This window comes from Zalophus californianus, chromosome 2 (assembly GCF_009762305.2).
Source record: "Zalophus californianus isolate mZalCal1 chromosome 2, mZalCal1.pri.v2, whole genome shotgun sequence".
Taxonomy (NCBI): Eukaryota; Metazoa; Chordata; class Mammalia; order Carnivora; family Otariidae; genus Zalophus; species Zalophus californianus.
In genome coordinates this window covers 43,794,508-43,813,682 of record NC_045596.1, presented here as the reverse complement: position 1 = coordinate 43,813,682, position 19,175 = coordinate 43,794,508, and the positions used below count along the sequence as shown (strand labels likewise).

At 37.6% G+C, this 19,175-nt stretch overlaps 1 protein-coding gene across 1 annotated transcript in view; it reads left to right on the top strand.

Annotated features, from left to right (window-relative positions):
* The first annotated feature begins 5,593 nt into the window (after nt 1-5,593).
* CLOCK (clock circadian regulator) overlaps nt 5,594-19,175 on the top strand; it is a 139,009-nt gene continuing 125,427 nt past the window's right edge. The window contains 2 exon segments of the mRNA XM_035726414.1: nt 5,594-5,770; nt 6,709-6,787. The gene's annotated coding sequence lies outside the window, so the exon portion shown is untranslated.

Genomic DNA, 19,175 nt, shown 5'->3' with positions numbered 1-19,175 from the left:
TAAGAGAAATAATAACCTATACTGGTCCAACCCCTAAAGTTCTCTTTAACAAATGGATGGATATGTTTCTAAATAGGATAAAAGTTGTGGAAATGAAAAGCCATATTATAAAGTTAAAATGTAACTTTAATATCATGTAATGCATATAAATACAAACATTATCATATCTCGTTAAAACCAAATGCAAAAAGTCCCCCTAATTGTAATTTTTTTAGTAAATACATATTTATTTTCTTTTTTTAAGTTAAAATTAACAGAGGAAGTATCATAGTATTTAAGATACCTGAATAAAAAGATATGTATTTCCCTTCTAACTCTTAACTCAAATCCACCAGGTGGCAGTAAGTTTTTATTCACAAGAACAGTTCATGAAGACTTTAACATTTGTAAAAATCATAAAATTATAGCATGTTTTAAGTGGCTGTGATTCCAATCTTTTTCAAACGATGTGTGTGCACACATGCCCAAACACACACATTATTCCGTCAAGTCTTCACACCTGCCATTGTAGGTCAGTATTACTCCCATAGTTATTTCATTTACACATTCCCATTTCAGTAGGGATAAATATTCGTCAGAATGCAGAGAAATTATTTAATATTTGTTTTCCATTTTATTGAATTTTTATTTAATGGTATACAAACTTAAAAGTTTTTTTTAATTGCCAATATTCAACAGTTTTGGACCTATTAAAAATGGATATTTCATATATCCCAACCTAATATTTTTCTCTATTCCTTGCCGCCCAACCATGCAATTTCCTTCCCTACTTTACAGTGCCTTGTTTGTCAAAGTATGGTCCTGGAATTTGGAGCATCCCTGGAGGCTGCTTAGAAATGCAGAATCTCAGGCCCCATCCCAGACTAACTGAATTAGAATTTTTGTTTTAATGAGATCCTTAGGTGATTGGGCAGCACTCAATATCAAACCCCTTAAAGATATCTTGTATGCATTCTTTAACTCTTCCTCCACACTCTTGGTTATTAAGAGTTATCGTATTTCACTATTTGATTTGTTTATCTCCCTTTTGTACTTTAAAACACATTATTAAGGCTAATGCTTTGATAGGATTATAATCTGCCACCTGCATTCATAATCTAGGATATAAAGATAATCCTAAAAATCTTCTTTCTAGCATGTTTTACCTTTCATGTATTCATTCATCCATTCATTCATTCACCTCAGGCACTGAAACAGATGCTGCAAATTCAGTGGTGGACAAAACACATAGTTCTTGCCTCTTGGAGTTTACCATGTGATGGTGGGGATGTTAGTTAATAAGAAAACAAGTGTCAAACAAATATACATGTAACTTAAACTTAGTAAATATTATGGAGGAAACAGTGGGCACAACAATATGCAGTAACTGTGGGTACTCTGGGGGGGGCGGGGCAGCAGAGAGGTAGGAGAGAGACCTACTTAAAAATCGGGTAGTTAGAACTTTGAGACATGAAGACTGAGGAGCCAGCCATGAGAAATTGTAGGAAGGTGGTTCAGGCAAGGGCACAACATGTGCCAATGCCAGAGAATAAAGAGATTAGCAAGGAATTGAAGGAAATTTCTAGGTGGGAGTGTTATGGGAAAAGGAGAAAATGGAGAACATGAGATTGGAGAGAGAGCAAGGGCTAGATGAAACAGTATCGTGACCATGATTAGGAATTTGAATGAAATGGGGAACAAAAGGGTTTCAAGTAGGAACATGTGATTTCATTCATATTTCCAAAAGAATATTCATGCTGCTCTGTAGAGAAAAGATTGAAGGGGACATGCAAGATATTTGAGATACCCAAGAGGAGACATCAGGTAGGCAACTGGACATACATGTATGGAGCCCAAATGAGAGGTGTAGGCTGGAGTTAAAATTTATGAGTCATTTCAACCATTCCTAGGTTCCAACAACGAATTGTAAACATCTAAAACCACCATTCCTTACCACATAACCTTTATGTAGCAGTTTATAATTTACATTTGATCATCACAATTCTGAGATGCTTATTCTTCTACCTTTACAGATAAATGCTCTGAAGCTCAGAGAAATTATTTAACTTGTTCAGTGTCTCTTAGTTTATTATTAGCCAGGATTTAAGCCCAGACCTTTGACTACAAAGTCTGTAATACCACCTCATATTATTGTACTTCCCTCTATTTTAAAGGGTCTAGAAACAGTATTAGTAATTGGCTAAACCATGGAGATTTCTTAAACAAAACAAAACAAAACAAACCCCCACAGGGGCGCCTGGGTGGCTCAGCCAGTTGGGCGGCTGCCTTCTACTCAGGTCATGATCCCAGGGTCCTGGGGTCAAGCCCCATGTCGGGCTCCCTGCTCAGTGGAGAGCCTGCTTCTCCCTCTCCCTCTGCCTGCTGCTCTACTGTGCTCTCTGTCAAATAAATAAAAATCTTTAAAAAAATAAAAAAACCCCACAAACTTTCCTTATATTCCCTATTATACATATCTTAAATTTCCTATGTTCCAATTTACTTTATAATGGTGAAACTAGTAATGTTAATGAAAGGATGGATAAGAGAGGTATTATGAAAGGACACACAGGATTTTGTAACTGATGGGACCCAGGAACTAGGGGAAGAATTTGAGCAAGAGACATAAGAATTACACAAAAGGGATATCATTAATAATAGCCAACACTTAGGAGCAACTGGCTGGCTGAGTCGTTACAGCGTGTGACTCTTGATCTTAGAATCATGAGGTTGAGCCCCACGTTGGGTGTGGAGCCTACTTAAAAATACTAGCCAACACTTACATGGGATCTCTTATGTACTATTACTTACACACACACACGTACACAACTACATCTATTTTCTATACCTCAATTATCCCATGAGATAGGTTTGCTATTCTCATTTTACAGATGAGAAAAATGAACAGAGAAATAACTTGCTCAAAGTCATGCAAATATTAAGAGGTGGGATTTCAATCCAGGCAGTTTAGTTTCCAATTTTGTACTCTTAACAACTAAGCTATATTGTCTCTATCAAGACATCAGCTAGGAGAATCAGTTTGAAAGAGCATTGGAAATGCCCAGTTTAAGTAACAGCAAGGTGTATGAGAAGGAATTAACAGAATATTTAAATTATATATATAAACTGTGTTTAGGCTGGGGAAATAAATTTAGGATCCGCGAAACTATGAGGCAGAATGTCTATTTTAAGGGAAAAGTAGAATCTGGAAGTTGGAAAAGTTATTAGAAACATCTGATAGTTTTCTTCTTGGAGAGAATATGGGAGGAACAGATAAAATGTGAGCCAAACTGTGGGAAATACTCAAGCAGTGGCAGATCACTGAGCAGAGAAACAGGATTATCAACAGGGCTTGGTAAATGATTAAATAAAGAAAGTGAGAGAGGAAGGAGTCAAAGATGAACGTTGAGAGTAGTGACCAAGAGGACAATGGAACCATTAAAAGGGGCAAAGGTATTTTTGAAGATACGAAGTCTAGATGATGTAGAACTGAGGAAGGATCACTTTCTCTAGAACAGAATATAAACATCCATGTCATAAGGGAAGCATTCAAACTCTCTGGTCTGGCTGCAATCTACCTTATCCTTATTATTAACCTTGTCTCCTCTCCTGCTTACCAGCATCCCTTAGGATTCATGGTAGCAAGTGACAGAAAACCTCTCACTGGTTTAAACAATAAAACAAATACATGAAAGAACTGACTAATTTAACTGTTTCCAGTTATTTAGTCCACATTGGATTCAGGGCATCAGACATGTTTCCAGGCCAAATCTCCATCTTTCAATCTGCTTTTTTCCATGTTACCTTCTTTCTCAAGATAATCCACGAGTGAAGAGATGGCTTTGGGCCTATCCTTTTTCCAGATTTAAATCCATTGTCAAAGACAGAGCACACTTCTTGGTAAACCCAGCCTAAGGCAGAGGATTAACTCAAATATGCTTTCCCCCTGGAGTCCTGCTGCAGCCACGTGCACTGAGTGAATAGTTTTCCAAAGGAAATTATCAGAATAGGGAATGAATGCTGGACAAAAATGTCTACTAAAATCCCTTCTGCTCTATAATGGAGTAGCTTAACAAATCCTTCTTTTCCCACTCTTGACGGAAAAATCCTCAGTTCCTCAATTTTGATATTTTCTCTGAGCATTCAGGAAGAATTTTATTTTATTTTTTAAATTATTTGTCAGAGAGAGAGCGCACACAAGCGGGGGGGGGGGGGGGGCGGACAGCAGGCAGGAGAAGCAGGTTCCCCGCTGAGCAAGAATCCCCACGTGGGACTCAATCCCAGGACCCTGGGATTATGACCTGAGCCGAAGGCAGACGCTTAACTGAGCCATCCAGGCGTCCCCAACAAGAATTTTAAATGCTTACTGAGGTGAATGTTACCTCAAAAGGAGCAATTTATAGCCCAAACAGTTGTTTATTTTTTGAAACAAGATGGCTTCTATTTTAAATCCAAAGGACATTCATTAAAACATGACAACTACTAGGAATTAGGACTGTAGAGACCTCCGTTCCAATCATTTACAACTACTGAAACGTGCTTTCCCATGCGGATCAAGTGTGTTTTAAGCATCAAGGGAAGTAATTTCCCCTAACGAAAGTAGAAAGTATTCATACATTTTTCTAACAAGGGAAGCCGTGCAAATCAAGTCCTGGTGTATCCCCGTTGCTTCATCCCCCATCTTCCACTATACTGTCACCAAACCTTTAAGGCCAGGGGAAAAACTCCAAACGAACACATCCTGACCCTCTTTTGCCTCCCTCCTCCAGCCCGGGGCGCATATCCGGTCTCCGCAGACCCACCCAACCAATAAGAAGCGACCGGAGCCGTGCTCCTTCCAGAGAGAAGGAAAAATGTCTCGGGACGTCCATCCACCTTCGCAAATAACCTCTCCCAGCCCCAAGAGAGGATACACGAGTGATGCCGCTAGAGAATGAAAAAAGCCTTCCGCCTGCCAACACCCGGAAAATCTTCCCTGGCGTGCTGGCAAAGTGATTTGCTTTTCAAAGGAGAGAGGGTCCCCTTTCGGGCCCCCGGATGCCTCACCCGGCGAGAAGCTCTCCCTCCTCCTCCTCGCTCCCCGGACCCAACGCCAACGCTACCCCGACCGGCGTACCCTCTACCCGACCAGGCCCCGCCTCCCCAGTAATGAGTGCGAGGAAGGGGGCGCCGGGGAGATCCCGGTTTCCCTCCGCGGACGGCGCAGACGCACGGCCCGAGGGAGCCGGAGTCTCTTCGGCGCCCGGGATCCCCTCCGCGACTCCGCGCTGCCTAACGGGGCAAGTCGCATGCGCACCCGGTTGCGCCAGGGAAAGGGAGAGTGAGGGGAGGGGCAAATGCAGAGCGCCGGCCGTCGGAGCCCGCGGGGGTCACTGACGACGCATGCGCCAGCAGGGAGCGCAATCACAGACTAGGCTTGCGGCTACCGGCTTAAAAAGGAAACCCCCGAGAGCGAGAGCGCGAAGGAAATCTGGCCGCCGACGCGTGCGCGCTCCCGGTGAGTGGAGCCCCACCGGGTGGGCCTGGGGCTTGAAGTCTGCCGGTAGGCTTGCCTCGGCGGCGCATGCGTGCTCCCGGTGCCGGTGGAGGAGGGGAAGGGAAGGGAGGGGGAGCAGCGGGCGGCAGTAGCGGTGAATTTTTTTGGAAGTGGGTGGGGGGCGCCACTCAGCCCCAGGTGCTGCTTGTGCTGGGAGCCGCGGTGTCTCCTGGACGCTCCGGGTTAGTGGTTCCGAGTCACCGCAGCCAGACTCCAGGGTGGGGGAGGGAAGAAGCCGGAGCCGCCGCAAGCCACACGGTGAGGGCGCGGGGAAGGGGAGGGAGCGGTGGGCGGTGTGTGTGTGGGGCCGGGGGGCGGCGGCCGAGGGAGGGGAAGGCGGGAGCTGAAGCCCAAGTTTTGTCTATCGTCCTAGTGTGCCCTTTCCCGGGAGTTGGGGTGGAGTCGCGCCCTTGTTGAGGGGCCCTCCGGGGCTCCTGGGGTTACCTGCGGGGCAGGGGCGGGATTGGGGTGCACGGAGGGGCCGGTGGCCGGAGCGCGCCTCCGGGCTGGGGCCATTCCAGCGGCCGGGAAAGCCAGAGACGCGGTGCCGAGAGGGCTTTCGCTGGGGACCCGCTAGGCCTTGTGACCCACTTTATTCCTGTCACAACTCGGGCACGTTTGGAGCGGCGCCCAATGGGGCGCCGGGGCGGCCAGCTCCTCCGGGGAACCCCCACCCTCCCGGCGCCCGGCCCGCGCGCCGCGGTCCGCTGTCCGAGCGGCGGCCGCCGCCCGTGGGCTGGTTCCGTTAGTGGTCGTGGTTCCGGGGCTCGGTTCCCGGGGAACGCGCCGCTCGGCGCGCCCAGCTCGGGCGACTGCGCGGGTTCGAGGGCTCGCGGCGCTGCGCCGGGTCTTCCTTCTGGCGACTCGCGCCTCCCCGCGCTGTCACCACCGCGGCTGGCTGTTCTAGATCTCTTTCCGCCCGCGAAGCTGGAGTCTGTCCTGGCGCTCTGGCCCCTGGTGTGTAATTTCCAACACGTAGCGCCGCAGAGCTTATGTTCTTCGAAGTGTTTTCGTTGATGTAGAAGTCGTCCTGTTGGTAATAGCAGGATCCTGAAAGATGAATGCCTCGGCCTCTGACCTGGCGGATGAAAGATCGAATCAGGTGGTCGTTTTCTTGCTGTTAGGATGCCAAGCTATAGGGCTGAATTCAAGGCTTACTAGCCTTAAAAAAAAAAAATCAATGTTTTCTTTTACAGTGAAAGAAAAGCACAAGAAGAAAGTTTTACAGTCACTGTTGATATGACTATTATGCTGATCCCCCAAATCAAAAAAAAGGTAATTTCACTTGAAGATTGCATTCTAATTTGTAGTTTTATTTTTGGTGTTAAGAGAGTTGTGGTATGTTTGCCCCTTCACCTGCTTCAAAAGCAAACGTTCTGAAAAGGATATAATTTAGCTAGTGAGTTGCTTTCTTGAAAGTTATCCCCTGGGACACCTCAAATCTGATTTGTTTTAAAATCTTGTTGGTGGAAGGAAACTAATTCAGGTATTACGTATTTGAATGAATAGAATGTCATTAAAGGTTAGCCAGAAGACAGATGAAAGTTGTGGTAGAATTAGTCATGATCAGCTATGAGAAAAAGAATGAGGAAGCTTTTTGTGCACTGGCATGGAAAGATCTCCAAAGTATGTTATAAAGAGGAAAAAAAAAACCCCAAGGTGTAGGACAGTGTGAATAATGTGCTACTTTGTGTTAAGAAAGATGTGGGGGAGGAATAAGAATATGAACTTGTGTCTGCTCTTCAATTATAAAGAAACTGGGAGGATACTGGGAAATTAATAACAGTGGGAGAGAGGGAGAAGTAGTAGCCTGATGAAAGGAGGTGGGAAATGAGATGTACACTGTATATGTCTTTGTATTAAAAATTTTTTTGTGACTATGTTACAGACTCATAAACTAGATTAAACAATCCTTCTCTCCAAAGTAATTTGCTATGTGGGTTTTGCCCCGTCTGCCTGTCTCTGTTCCATTACTTGTGATTTTGGCCATTTTCAGTATGATTTATCTTAATGTTTTTTAAGAAAAATGAACTAACATTGAAAGAAAGTTTAAGATAGGCTGGGCTCTTCTACTTTAATTTTTAAGATGCTGACATCACAGACTAACTCATAAAGATGCTTAGTTGTATTTTGCTTTGCTAAAATATATAATGGCATTATTTATACTGGGCATTATGGCTGGATTATGCTGTTCTCAGAGGCTAGTTTTGTGTCCCTTTTCCTCTTTTTAGGAGTCATAGTTGTATAAAATTTTACTTTTTAACCACAAAGTTGTGATAATTGGAGAATATGAACACCCCATTAAAGTGATGATAGACTTGATTGTCCAGGTAGTTTGCTTTTTAGACTAGGAAACTTTTCTCTTAAGGAAATCAGACATGAACCTCAATGAAATGTCAATTTGTAAATATAGTTCTTATGAAAAATTAAAATAAAATTGAGAAGCAGTGTTCTATGGTGCAATAAATAAAAACTTTTTATGATTTACGGATGGCTGTAAAAATTGTATTAAGATTTCTTTTTTCTGTTAGCGTAACCTTTTTAATTAGGTTAAAATTGAAAAAGGGCTTTAATGTAGAGTGGATGTAATTTTGAGGGGAGGGTACTGAAACTCCCTCTGGTGGCTAATACTGTATAATCAAAGTAGTGAATGTTGAGTAGTGGGTGACAGTTGCTATGGGCATTTTTGTTATGTTACCAGTATTCCTTTTTATTTTGTAGGATAGGATAATTGCATTATTTCTGTTTGATCTGTAGGTCTGTAGTAGCCAAGCTTCTGCAAAATGACATTTATTTTTCATTTGAATTCATTGGGCTTATTAATCCTTTTTTTGAAAAAAATAGAATCCCATTTTAGCATTTTACTTAATATTATTTTCAAAATTACAGAAGTAAATTGCTCATGAAAGATGAAAACAATATAATATGTATATAATGAAAACCTCCTTTCCACACTTAAACTTTTATTTCACATCCCTCCCCAGAGATAACTGCTGTTAACACTGTTGTTTAACCTTCTACATCTTTTTCTGTGCATTTGCAAACATAGACTTTTTAATATTGAAAATTGAATTGTCACTTCTGTCAGTTTGCCTCTATGGGCTCTGTTACTACTCACGGGACAGGAAGACAACTTGGAGTATGTCAGAAAGTTTAACATATGGTATACTCCTTAGAACATACTCATCTTTTCACTTGTGAGGGGCCTGTCAGCTTGGGGTACCTTTACAATTTGCAGTTAGATCATACTGGTGTGAGATTTATCTGTTTGTAGAATGTATTCATGTGAAAGAGTTGGATTCCTTGGGTTTTATAGGACTCTTTAGAGTCCCCATTGTAGGGTTTTCTTTGGGTTTTGACGTGGTCTTGGAGACCACGAGAAACTCCCTAGATTACATCAACCTCTCCAGGTCCTCTGAAGGCTGACTCTGTCCTTAACTAAGAGATGCTGATTGACTTAGATGGAATCTAGCCTTTGAAGGGGAAAGGAAGAGAAAAGGCCTTTTGGTCTGGTTTGTGCTTACCTGACAGCAGACAAGGAGTATGCACACCTTCACCCACCTCCTCTCTCCCCCTGCAAGAGAACGCTACCTTTCTAATAATTCTTTTAGGTGATAGAGTGTGCAGAAAGTTCAGAGGATCAATCAACACTAAATCTTTACTCTTTAGTCTTTACTAAGTTATGTGAGATACATAGAAAGATGCAGTACGACTGACCCTGCTTTCTGTGGGTTTGAAATCTAGTGTAGTTAAAAGAGCACGTATGTAATGATTATAACACAAGGTAGGAAATGATAGATTCCAGGAGAAAAATATATATAAGGTTTATAAGGGTGAGACTGTTTCCAGCTTTTTATTTTTACAGGCATGGCGTTTGGAGGAAGAGTTTCTATTTAAATAGTTAAAGGATAGAACAAATTTAGAAAGCTCAAATCTTAGCTTTTAACGAGTAAGTGAGGAGTTAAGTTGTATCATTATAGCAGACGTTTATAAGACTAATTGATAGTTGCTTTTTTTGTTTGTTTTTAGAACAGTCCACAGGAAAGAGCCACTTAATGTTTAATTTGATAATTATAATACAACCTCTCTTAGATTTCAGGATTGTTAGAAATATTAGGAAATTTAATTCTCTCATTTAACTTATCTATCATCTAGTATGTCAGGCAGTGTTAGTATTAAGAGTAGATTACTTCTTGTTTCCTTTTCTCAAAGCACATATTTAATGTACCCTCTCCCCCACGTTTTTACTTCTAGTGCTATGTCAATTAAAATATGTTTGCTGCAAATATTTTAAACTATGAAAGCAAACAACATTGTAAAAAATTGAAGTTCCGTATTACAGAAAAATTACCTTTTATTGTTTTGTGTCTGTTTCCTTCCAGTTCTTTGCAGATGCATAAATTTTTTTATGTGTAATTTCTTATAGACACTGTACTAATAAAGATTGCATTTTCCCTTTTACCAAGTCTAAAATTCTAGATGGAGTTGTATGAATTACTTAAAGAATAAAATGTCAGAGCAATTTATTTCTTACTAATTAACTATAATTATTATGGCATTTATATTTATAGGTTGCTTTACAACCACTTGTTAGTCATTTATATAGCTCTGTTAGTGTAACTTCTGTGAATTAGGATTCCTGTTTTTCTCCATGTTTTTGGTTATGCAAATTTCAAAGTACCTAAACCCATCCTCTCTAGTGTCGACTTACTTTTGTTACCTGTTTTAGGTGTGTATTTCACAAAGATGTAATTCTGCTTATTATTTTAAGTCTTAGAAATCAGCAAGAAGAAATCACTTGTAAAAAAATAAATTTTTGTGACTTGCTTTTGACTTATATTGCTTAGGATGTGACTTACATTTATTTTTCAGAAGTATTTTAATTTCTACAGTTATGAGGTCAAATAGTAAGACAGAAATTCCCATCTTTTTTCAGAGTTCACATTTAATCAGGTACTTTAATTTTTAAATTCTCATCCAGAATAGTGGAAAACGAGAATACAGTTTGGTTCATGTTAAGAGGTTTTGTATTTAAAAACAAAACAAAATAAACCACAGATGGGGGCTTTACTAGTAAGAGTTAAGCCATATCTCTAGTTAAGAATTTATTTGTATTAAAATACGGCTTTAATGTAAATAATGTCTTTGTCTTTTTCTTAATCTCTCTCCCCAGTTATAAAAATAGCACATCCCTAATGTAGAAAATTTGGGAGACACGAAAAAGCATGAATTAAATTTTTAACATTATCACTGGAAATCCTACTACAAAGAGGTGCCATTGTTAACCTGGAATATCTTCTTCCTGCATTTTGTTTAGCCATTATATAAATATAAATGTACTTAAAGACATATGATATTTACAGAATGGGCTCATAATGCATCTACTGTAGTACAAATTATTCTGTTCACTTAACAATGAATCCCGAACATTTTTATGTCAGTATTTTTCTACAGCATGATTATTTTTAATGGGTGTGGAGTACTCTCATCTATGTTTGTGTAAAAATTTACTAACTGATGTTTTTCAGTCGGACACTTAACAATTTTTAAAATGGTGTCACTTTTGAATTAGAATTTAAGTAGTCATGTGTATTTAAATATGTCATGTGTAAATGGGACTCTACAAAAATCAGGAATAGCAAGCTTTCTTCTATTTTCTAATAATAAAAATGAGATTTTTTTTCTCCTTTAAAAAAAAAAGAATTTCAGTAGGTTGATACTGAATTTGTATTAGTATCCAGATTAAACCAAACTTTTGTGCTTTTTGTTGAAAAAATATACCATAAGTATATAATTATCTAATAATGATCCATAATAGTGAAGCCAAGATTTTTATGTTTATTTCTAAAGTATGTTTTACTTTGAATTGTATTAAACTAACTTTGCATTTCATGAGCATAAATCATTTGGATAACAATTATCTTCTTCTGGATAACAAGCCTTCTAAGTAGGGTGGGAATCTATGAAGCAGTCCATACACACGATTAAAATGAAGTTCAACAGAGAGGTTTTTTTGTTTGCTCCAAAACATTTCCTTAAAAGGGAAATGTAAATACTAAGAAAGACTCCTTCATCACCCAAAAAATTGACATTAGCTTTATATAGGATTTCTGTGACATTTTATTCTACTCCTAGGTATCTGGATCTTCTAGTTTAAGTCGGGGACAAAAACTAAGTTAAATTACTTTCAAGAGAAAATAGATAAGATCTTACAGACAGTTTAATGCAGTAGTTTTTAGTGTGCCTTCTATTGTCTATTTTTGGAAGTTTCTCGGGTTTAATAAATATACTTTTGATAGTGACTGCTTTTTTACTTTTTTCTGTCATGAAAGTAGGAAGTTTTTAGAGAGTATTGTCTCAGTGACATGACGAGTTGGTTAAAATATCTGGTTTTATTCTAAATAAAGCTTATTTATGGCCTGAAAATAACAAAGAAAGCATACTACTTTAACAAGATCTTAATTACTAACATCGATAGCATGGTGTGTAAGAGTGCAAGGTTCTAGAGCTAGCTTGCTTGGCATTCAAATCCTGGCTTTACTGCTAGGTGGTTGTATGACCTTGGACAAATGTTACTTCAATTTCTCATCTGTAAAAGGAAGATAATACTAGTTTATAATATGTGAGGATTAAATGAGACAACACATGCAAATTACTTAGAACAAAGAGCATCCCATAGTGAAGTGGTCAATAAATGTTAGTTGTTATTCTGGTTTTGTTATTTTCATAGTGTATACCAGACAGGACTCTTTTACCTTTTTTTTCCCTTCCAATTTAAATATATTTAAATAAGTTGCTTAGAGTTTTGTTTTTATATAGAGCGTTTGGGAATATTTGATCTTTTTATGTGACTTAGAATAATAAAGTTACTAGAGCATGGTTCTAAGATGCATGGTGTTGTATATTTTTCTTTGACGTCCTTTGTCAAGTTTTGATTCATGAAACTGGTAACTGGTTTTCTTCTGTGTTGAAACTTAAATTTTAGTTGAGGTAATATTAGAAAAAGTTATTTAGGAAACAACCCACAAATTAAAATGAAAAGTGTTAGGACTTAAATTTTATTTTACAAGTTTTAACATATATAGTACAGTGGAAATATCAGAGATTTTTATTAGAAGCAAGAGAAGTGAGGGAACCATTAGTTAATGGGAAAACCTATTTCCAGCTCTTACCTGATAATTTTTGTCTCCATCAGAGATGGTGATGATATGATGTATTTATAATTATAAAGGTGTAAAAGTTTTTTAGTTTCAAGATTAGAGTTCATTGTGTGAAATAAGTTTATATCGTTTAACTTTTTAGGCTTGATCATGTTCTTTTTCTGTAAGTCTGGTACTTTCTTGGAGCTCATCATTAACATTTGTAAACTGATTTTTTTTTTCTTTTGAAAAGTTGTGGTTTTTATGAAAATGGGTCTTGCTCCTTAGAAAAGAATTAAAGTGCCCAAAACTACAAAGAAAATCTATGATGGAAAAAATCACCTAAAACCTCAGGGATGAGCCCAGTAAAATTTTTTTTTCAGTATTTTCTGAGGCATTTGTGTGTGTGTGTGTGTGTGTGTGTGTGTGTGTGTGTGTGTGTGTGTACCTGTTGCAGTTTTATGGTAAGTGGGATATGTGCAGTTTTTTAAACTTTCATGTTTTCTGGATGTCTTTGAATACAGATTATATTTATTTTAATCAAATGTTAGTCTTTTACTTTGAATAGTTCATTTACTTTTTTACAGCTAAGTTTGCTGCTTATATCAACTTTGACTTCTTTGAATCATCTGCTTTGCATTCTTTTTTATCCTTTCTGTTTTGCTTTCTTTTGAGTTATTTTATTGTTTTTTCCTCCTATTTGCGAGTTATATATTTTTTTCATTGTATCTTTAGTGGTTATTCCAGAGATTATAACAAGTATACTTATTATGGTACAAATGACTACTTCTGTCATTCCCCAATAACGCAAGTTTCTTACACTTAACTCCTCCAACCTTTTTGCATTATTATTGTTCTGTATTTTTTTGTACATATTTTAAACTGCAGAAGGCATTATTAGTATTATTTCAAGCAGCCAATTTTTTTTTTAATATTTACCCTTTCTAGGTTTCTTCTTTCCTGTCTTTTTGTGTTTCTGAGATCATTTTCCTTCTGTCTGAATAGCTTCCTTTAGTATATATTTTAATACTGGCAATACTACCTACTGACAGTGATTTTTTTCCATTTTTATTTGAGACTGTCTTAATTTCACATTCTTTTTTGAAGAATTTTTTTACTGAATAAGTTGGTAGTTTTTTTTTTTCTTTATTAAAAAAATGTTTTGTCTTCTGGCTTTTTGTTGAAGTCGGCTGCCAGTCTTATTGAAGGTAATTATCACCTTATAGTCTGGCTGAGAATAATGTGTCTTCTTATTTTTCTTTGACTACTTTTAAGACTTTCTCTTTTTTCTTAGTGTTTTAGCTGTTTGACTATAATGTGTTGAGGTGTGCTTTGTATCGTATTTTGCTTTATGTTCGTAGAGCTTTTGGAATTAATGGCTTGATGCCTTTTCATTTGAGGATGTTCTGTTATTCCTCTTCAAATATTGCTTCTGTTTCCCTCTTTTCAGATTCCAATTTAGACATATTACAAGTCAATGATTGTGTTCCACACATCTCTTAATTTTTTTTTTCTCAGTATTTTACTTGGGTATCTTCTATTGACCCTTATTCCATTAGTAAAACTATTTTCTCTTTTGTTGAAACAGATCTATTGTATTCTTAATTTTACATTGTGATTTTGAGTGCTAGAGCATTAATTTAATCCTATTTTATAGATTTTTAATACTCCCAATTCTCTTGAATATATTGATTAGTTACTTAAATGCTTGTCTATTGATTCTAGTATTTGCATCTTCTCCCGGTCTGCTTATATGGTTTGTTTTTCTGTTGGTTATTGGTCGTGTTGTTTTATGTAGCTCTTCACATGCATGCTAAGTTTCTTTTTCTTTTTTTAAAGATTTTATTTATTTATTTGACAGAGTTCGAGAGAGCACAGTTAGGCAGAGCAGCAAGCAGAGGGAGAGGGAGAAGCAGGCTCTCTGCTAAGCAGGGAGCCTGACGCGGGGCTCGATCCTAGGACCCTGGGATCATGACCTGAGCTGAAGGCAGATGCTTAACCGACAGAGGCACCCAGGCGCCCCCCCCCCATGCTAAATTTCTGAGGGAACCTATCCATTTCATCTCTGTTGTAGAATTTATTGGTAAAGTTGTTTATGATCTTAATATCCTTTAAATATCTATAGAATCTATAGTGAATTAAATATATAATCCATATTCAGTCGGACTTAATACTGTGTCTTTTTCACTTGATCAGTCTAGCTAGAGATTTATTAATTTTATTAAGGTTCTCAAAGAATCTGGGTGCCTGGGTGGCTCACTTCGTTAAGCGACTGCCTTCAGCTCAGGTCATGATCCTGGAGTCCCAGGATCGAGTCCCACATCGGGCTCCCTGCTCAGCAGGGAGTCTGCTTCTCCCTCTGACCCTCTTCCCTCTCGTGCTCTCTATCTCTCATTCTCTCTCTCAAATAAATAAATAAAATCTTAAAAAAAAAAAAAAGGTTCTCAGAGAATCTGCTTTTGGTTTAGCCAATTTTCTTTATTTTGTTGTTTATTTCCTACTTCTGCTCTGAACTTCATTATTTTCTTTCTTTAATTTTGGTTTTAGTCTGTTTTCTTTTTCTAGTTTCTTAGGGTACAAACTGAGGTCACTGATTCCCTCTCCACCTCCCCCGTGCCCTGTGTGCTATAAACTTCCCTCTAAGTACTGCTTAGTAATTTTTATGTATATATATATTTTTCCATTTTCATTCAGCTCAAAATAGTCTCTAATTTGCTTTTTGGTGTCTTTTACCAATACGTTATTTAGAAGTGTGTTAGTTTCTAGATATTTGAGGATTTTCCAGAGGTCTGTTATTTTTAACAGAACATACTTTATATGACTTGGATCCTTTTAATTATATTGATTTGTTTTATGGGCCCAGAATACGGTCTGTCTTGGTAAATGTTATATGTACATTTGAAAAAGAATATATATTCTGTTGTTATTGGCTGATGTTATGTAAATGTCAATTAGATCCAAGTTGGTTGATTATTTTATAATCTTTTATTGAATACCAGACGTTGTGATTAAAAACAAAATAAAGTAAGCATTACTGAGTATGTTTTGCCAGACAGGGTCCCCTTTTTCTTCTAGGCAGGTAGAATGGGGAGCCAATCATCTTAATTTATATGTAGGCTAGATTGCTATTTTAGTAGTTTGATGATACTCTTCCTCTTATTTGCCTTATTTGTACAGTGTGGTCTTCCAGGACTTTCACTTCAAAGCCTGATGGTCTTTGTCCTCTTAGAAGTGCCAAAGGTGGGAAATTTCACTTTGTTTTTCAAAGTTTTTCAGTTTTTTCAGTTAACTATTTAGCCTTCTTACCCTACACAGTTTTAAAATTAAGCAGATGTCCTTGTGGAGATAGTAGCCTTGATCTTGAAGTCCCTGCAGTCTTCCAGTTTTGTTACTCCAGCCCGGTGTGAACACAAAAAGCTCTTTTGAGTTCTTGATTCTTTAGCATCAATGTTCTGCACAGGACAAGTCTGTTTTCAGCCTCCAGCCCATGCTCATAATCAGGAAATATACCCAGTGACAACTGCAGATCATCTAAACACTTAAAAGATTCTCTCTTCTCTAGAATTTTAGACTGTCTTGTTCTCTCTCTTTCCACCTTTCTGCAGAATAGGGTTTTTTGTAACTTATTTAGCTTTTCTAGTTGTTCTTGGCAAGAATATTACCCTACTGTAAGCTATTCTATTTTACCTGGATGTGGACTTCTTATTTTTAAAGCTACACACAATACTTAATTTCCATGAGCAATTTTGTGTTAAGTATTTTATTATATGTTAGGTAGTTGGATTTTAGTTTTTGACCTAGCTTACTTCTTAAAACTCGGGTTTATTTATATATGGTAAAGTTTACTCAATGTAAGTATACGTATTAATGAATTTTGATGTGCATTCTTGTATCCACCACCACAATCAAGATACAGAAAATTCCTGTCACCCTGAAAAATTCTCTCCCCACTGGCAACCACTAATCTGTTTTCTATTAACGCACTTTTGCCTTTTCTGCAAACGTAATATAAAAGAAGTCATACTTTATGTTGTCTTCTGGATCTGGCTTGCATTAGCATAATGCTTTTGATACTTCTCTTGGCAATAGTTTGTTTCTTTTTATGGCTGAATACTATTTCATTGTATGGAATATGACATAAATTTGTTTATAACGTCAGTTGGTAGACGTTTGGATTGCTTCCAACTTTGGCCTTGAACAAAACTGCTAAACATTTTTGGACATGGGTTTTCACCTGGGCAAACATCTAGGAATGGAATTGCTGGGTTGTATGTTTAACTTTATAAGATACCATCAAACTGTTTCCTCAAGTGGGAAACTTTATATCTTCCTCAGAAATAGGCGTTTCTGTTGCTCCACATTTTTGTGAACACTTGGTATTGTCACTGTTTTGAATTTTAGCCATTCTAGTGATTGTGTGATGGTATATCTCATTGTGGTTTCAATTTACATTTTTCTAATAGCTAATGATATTGAGCATGTTTTCATGTGCTTATTGGTCTTTCCTGTGTTTTCTTTTGTGAAATGTCTGCTCAAATCTTTTGCCCATTTAGAAAAATGGCTTGCTTATTGAAACATAAAAGGTTCTTTTTCTCTAATATATTTTGATATGAAGTTCTTATCAGATGTTAGAATTGTGAAAGTTACCTCCCAACCTGTGCCTTCCTTTATTTTCTTGATGGTGCCTTTGAAAAGTTTTAAATTTTGATGAAATGTAATTTATCAATTCTTTTATTCAGATTTTATGTTCAAAGAGATATTTATCTACCTCAAAGATTTTTCTCATGTTTTCTTATAGAAGTTTTTTTTTTAAGATTTTATTTATTTATTTGATAAGAGAGAGAGATAGCGAGAGAGGGAACACAAGCAGGGGGAGTGGGAGAGGGAGAAGCAGGGCTCCTGCGGAGCAGGGAGCCCGATGCGGGGCTCCATCCCAGCACGCTGGGATCATGACCTGAACCGAAGGCAGACGCTTAATGACTGAGCCACCCAGGCGCCCCTTTTTATAGAAGTTTTATAGTTCTAGCTTTTGTGTTTAAGTCTGATTCATTTCAAGTTATTTTTTTATAGTATGAAGAAAGGGTTGAGATTCTTTAAAAAAATTTTCCCCCCACATACACAGTTGTTCTAGCACCATTTGTTGAGAAAAGATCATCCTTTCTCCGCTGAATTACCTTTCTGCTTTTGTCGGAAATCAACTAACCATATATGTGTGGGTCTTTATGAAATTTGTTTTATGTAGGGATCTATATGTTTATCCTTATTATCAGTATCTTAATGTCTTGATGATTGTCTCTTTAAGTCTAGTAATGGAAGTTCTCTAGCACTGTGCTTTTTCAAAATTGTTTTGTTTAGATTCCTTTCATTTCATATGAATTTTAAGAATAACTTGGCCACTCATATAAAAATGGCTACTGGGATTGTGATTGGTTATATTGACTCTGTGGATCATTTTAGAAATGATATCTTAATAGCAGGTCTTTTGATCCACAAACACAGTATAACCTCTCCATTCATTTAGGCCTGTAATTTCTCTCAGCATTGCTTTTATAGTTTTTAGTATACTTTTAGTAGTGGACTTTATCTTGTTCGTTCAGCAAACATTTATTGAGCATCTGCTGTGTGCCAGGTACTGTTCTAGTTGCTGGTGTTATAGCAGTGAACAAAGTACGCAAAATGCCCTGCCTTTGGGGAACTTATATTCCAACTGGAGGAAGCTAAATGAGAAACCATTAAGTATGTTAGATGGTCATTAGTACTATTGAGAAAAACCCATCAGGCTGTAGGGGGTCATAGTATATGAATGTGAGGGGGGTAGGCAGGGTTTACAATTTTAAATTGGGTGAACAGAGAAGTCTTCATTGAGAAGTCAGTATTTGAGCAGACCTTAGTCTGCTACATACATGAATAATGAAATAACTATCAATTTCAGAAGGAAAAGGGGAAAGAATGTGGGAGCTTGAGTAAGTGTGCCAAGTATGCTAATTACTGCCTATGAAATAACTAGGAGTCAATAGCATTTAAAGTTAGTAAGTGTAGTAATAGTATACCTAACAGTAGAAAGGTAAACAGTAAGAAAGCTAATGTGTTTGGTTGAAATATAGTGATGAGAAAGGGAGGAGGAAAAATAAACACATTGAATCATAGCTTGTAGTAGAGAACTAAAAGGTAACATATAAAGAAATAGAGGACTAAGTTCATTATATATGGATAGGATTATAAAGATGTCCATTAGTACAATAATAAAAACCTTATTAAAAGTAACAAAAATATCCTGTAAAATACAAAGAGGATGGAATTAAGCAATACAAAGATGAGTACTCTAATTGTAACATTTCATTTTTAATGAAGTACCAGATATCTGTACAAAAATAATTAAAAAATTATTCAGAAGGCAAAAAGCATACTAGAGATTTATTCAGAAAAACCATAACTGATAGAAGACCATAGTGTATTAAATGAACAAAACCTTAAGGCAATAGAACACCTAAGTACCACAATTAGTAAGCAAAATTTATAGGTTA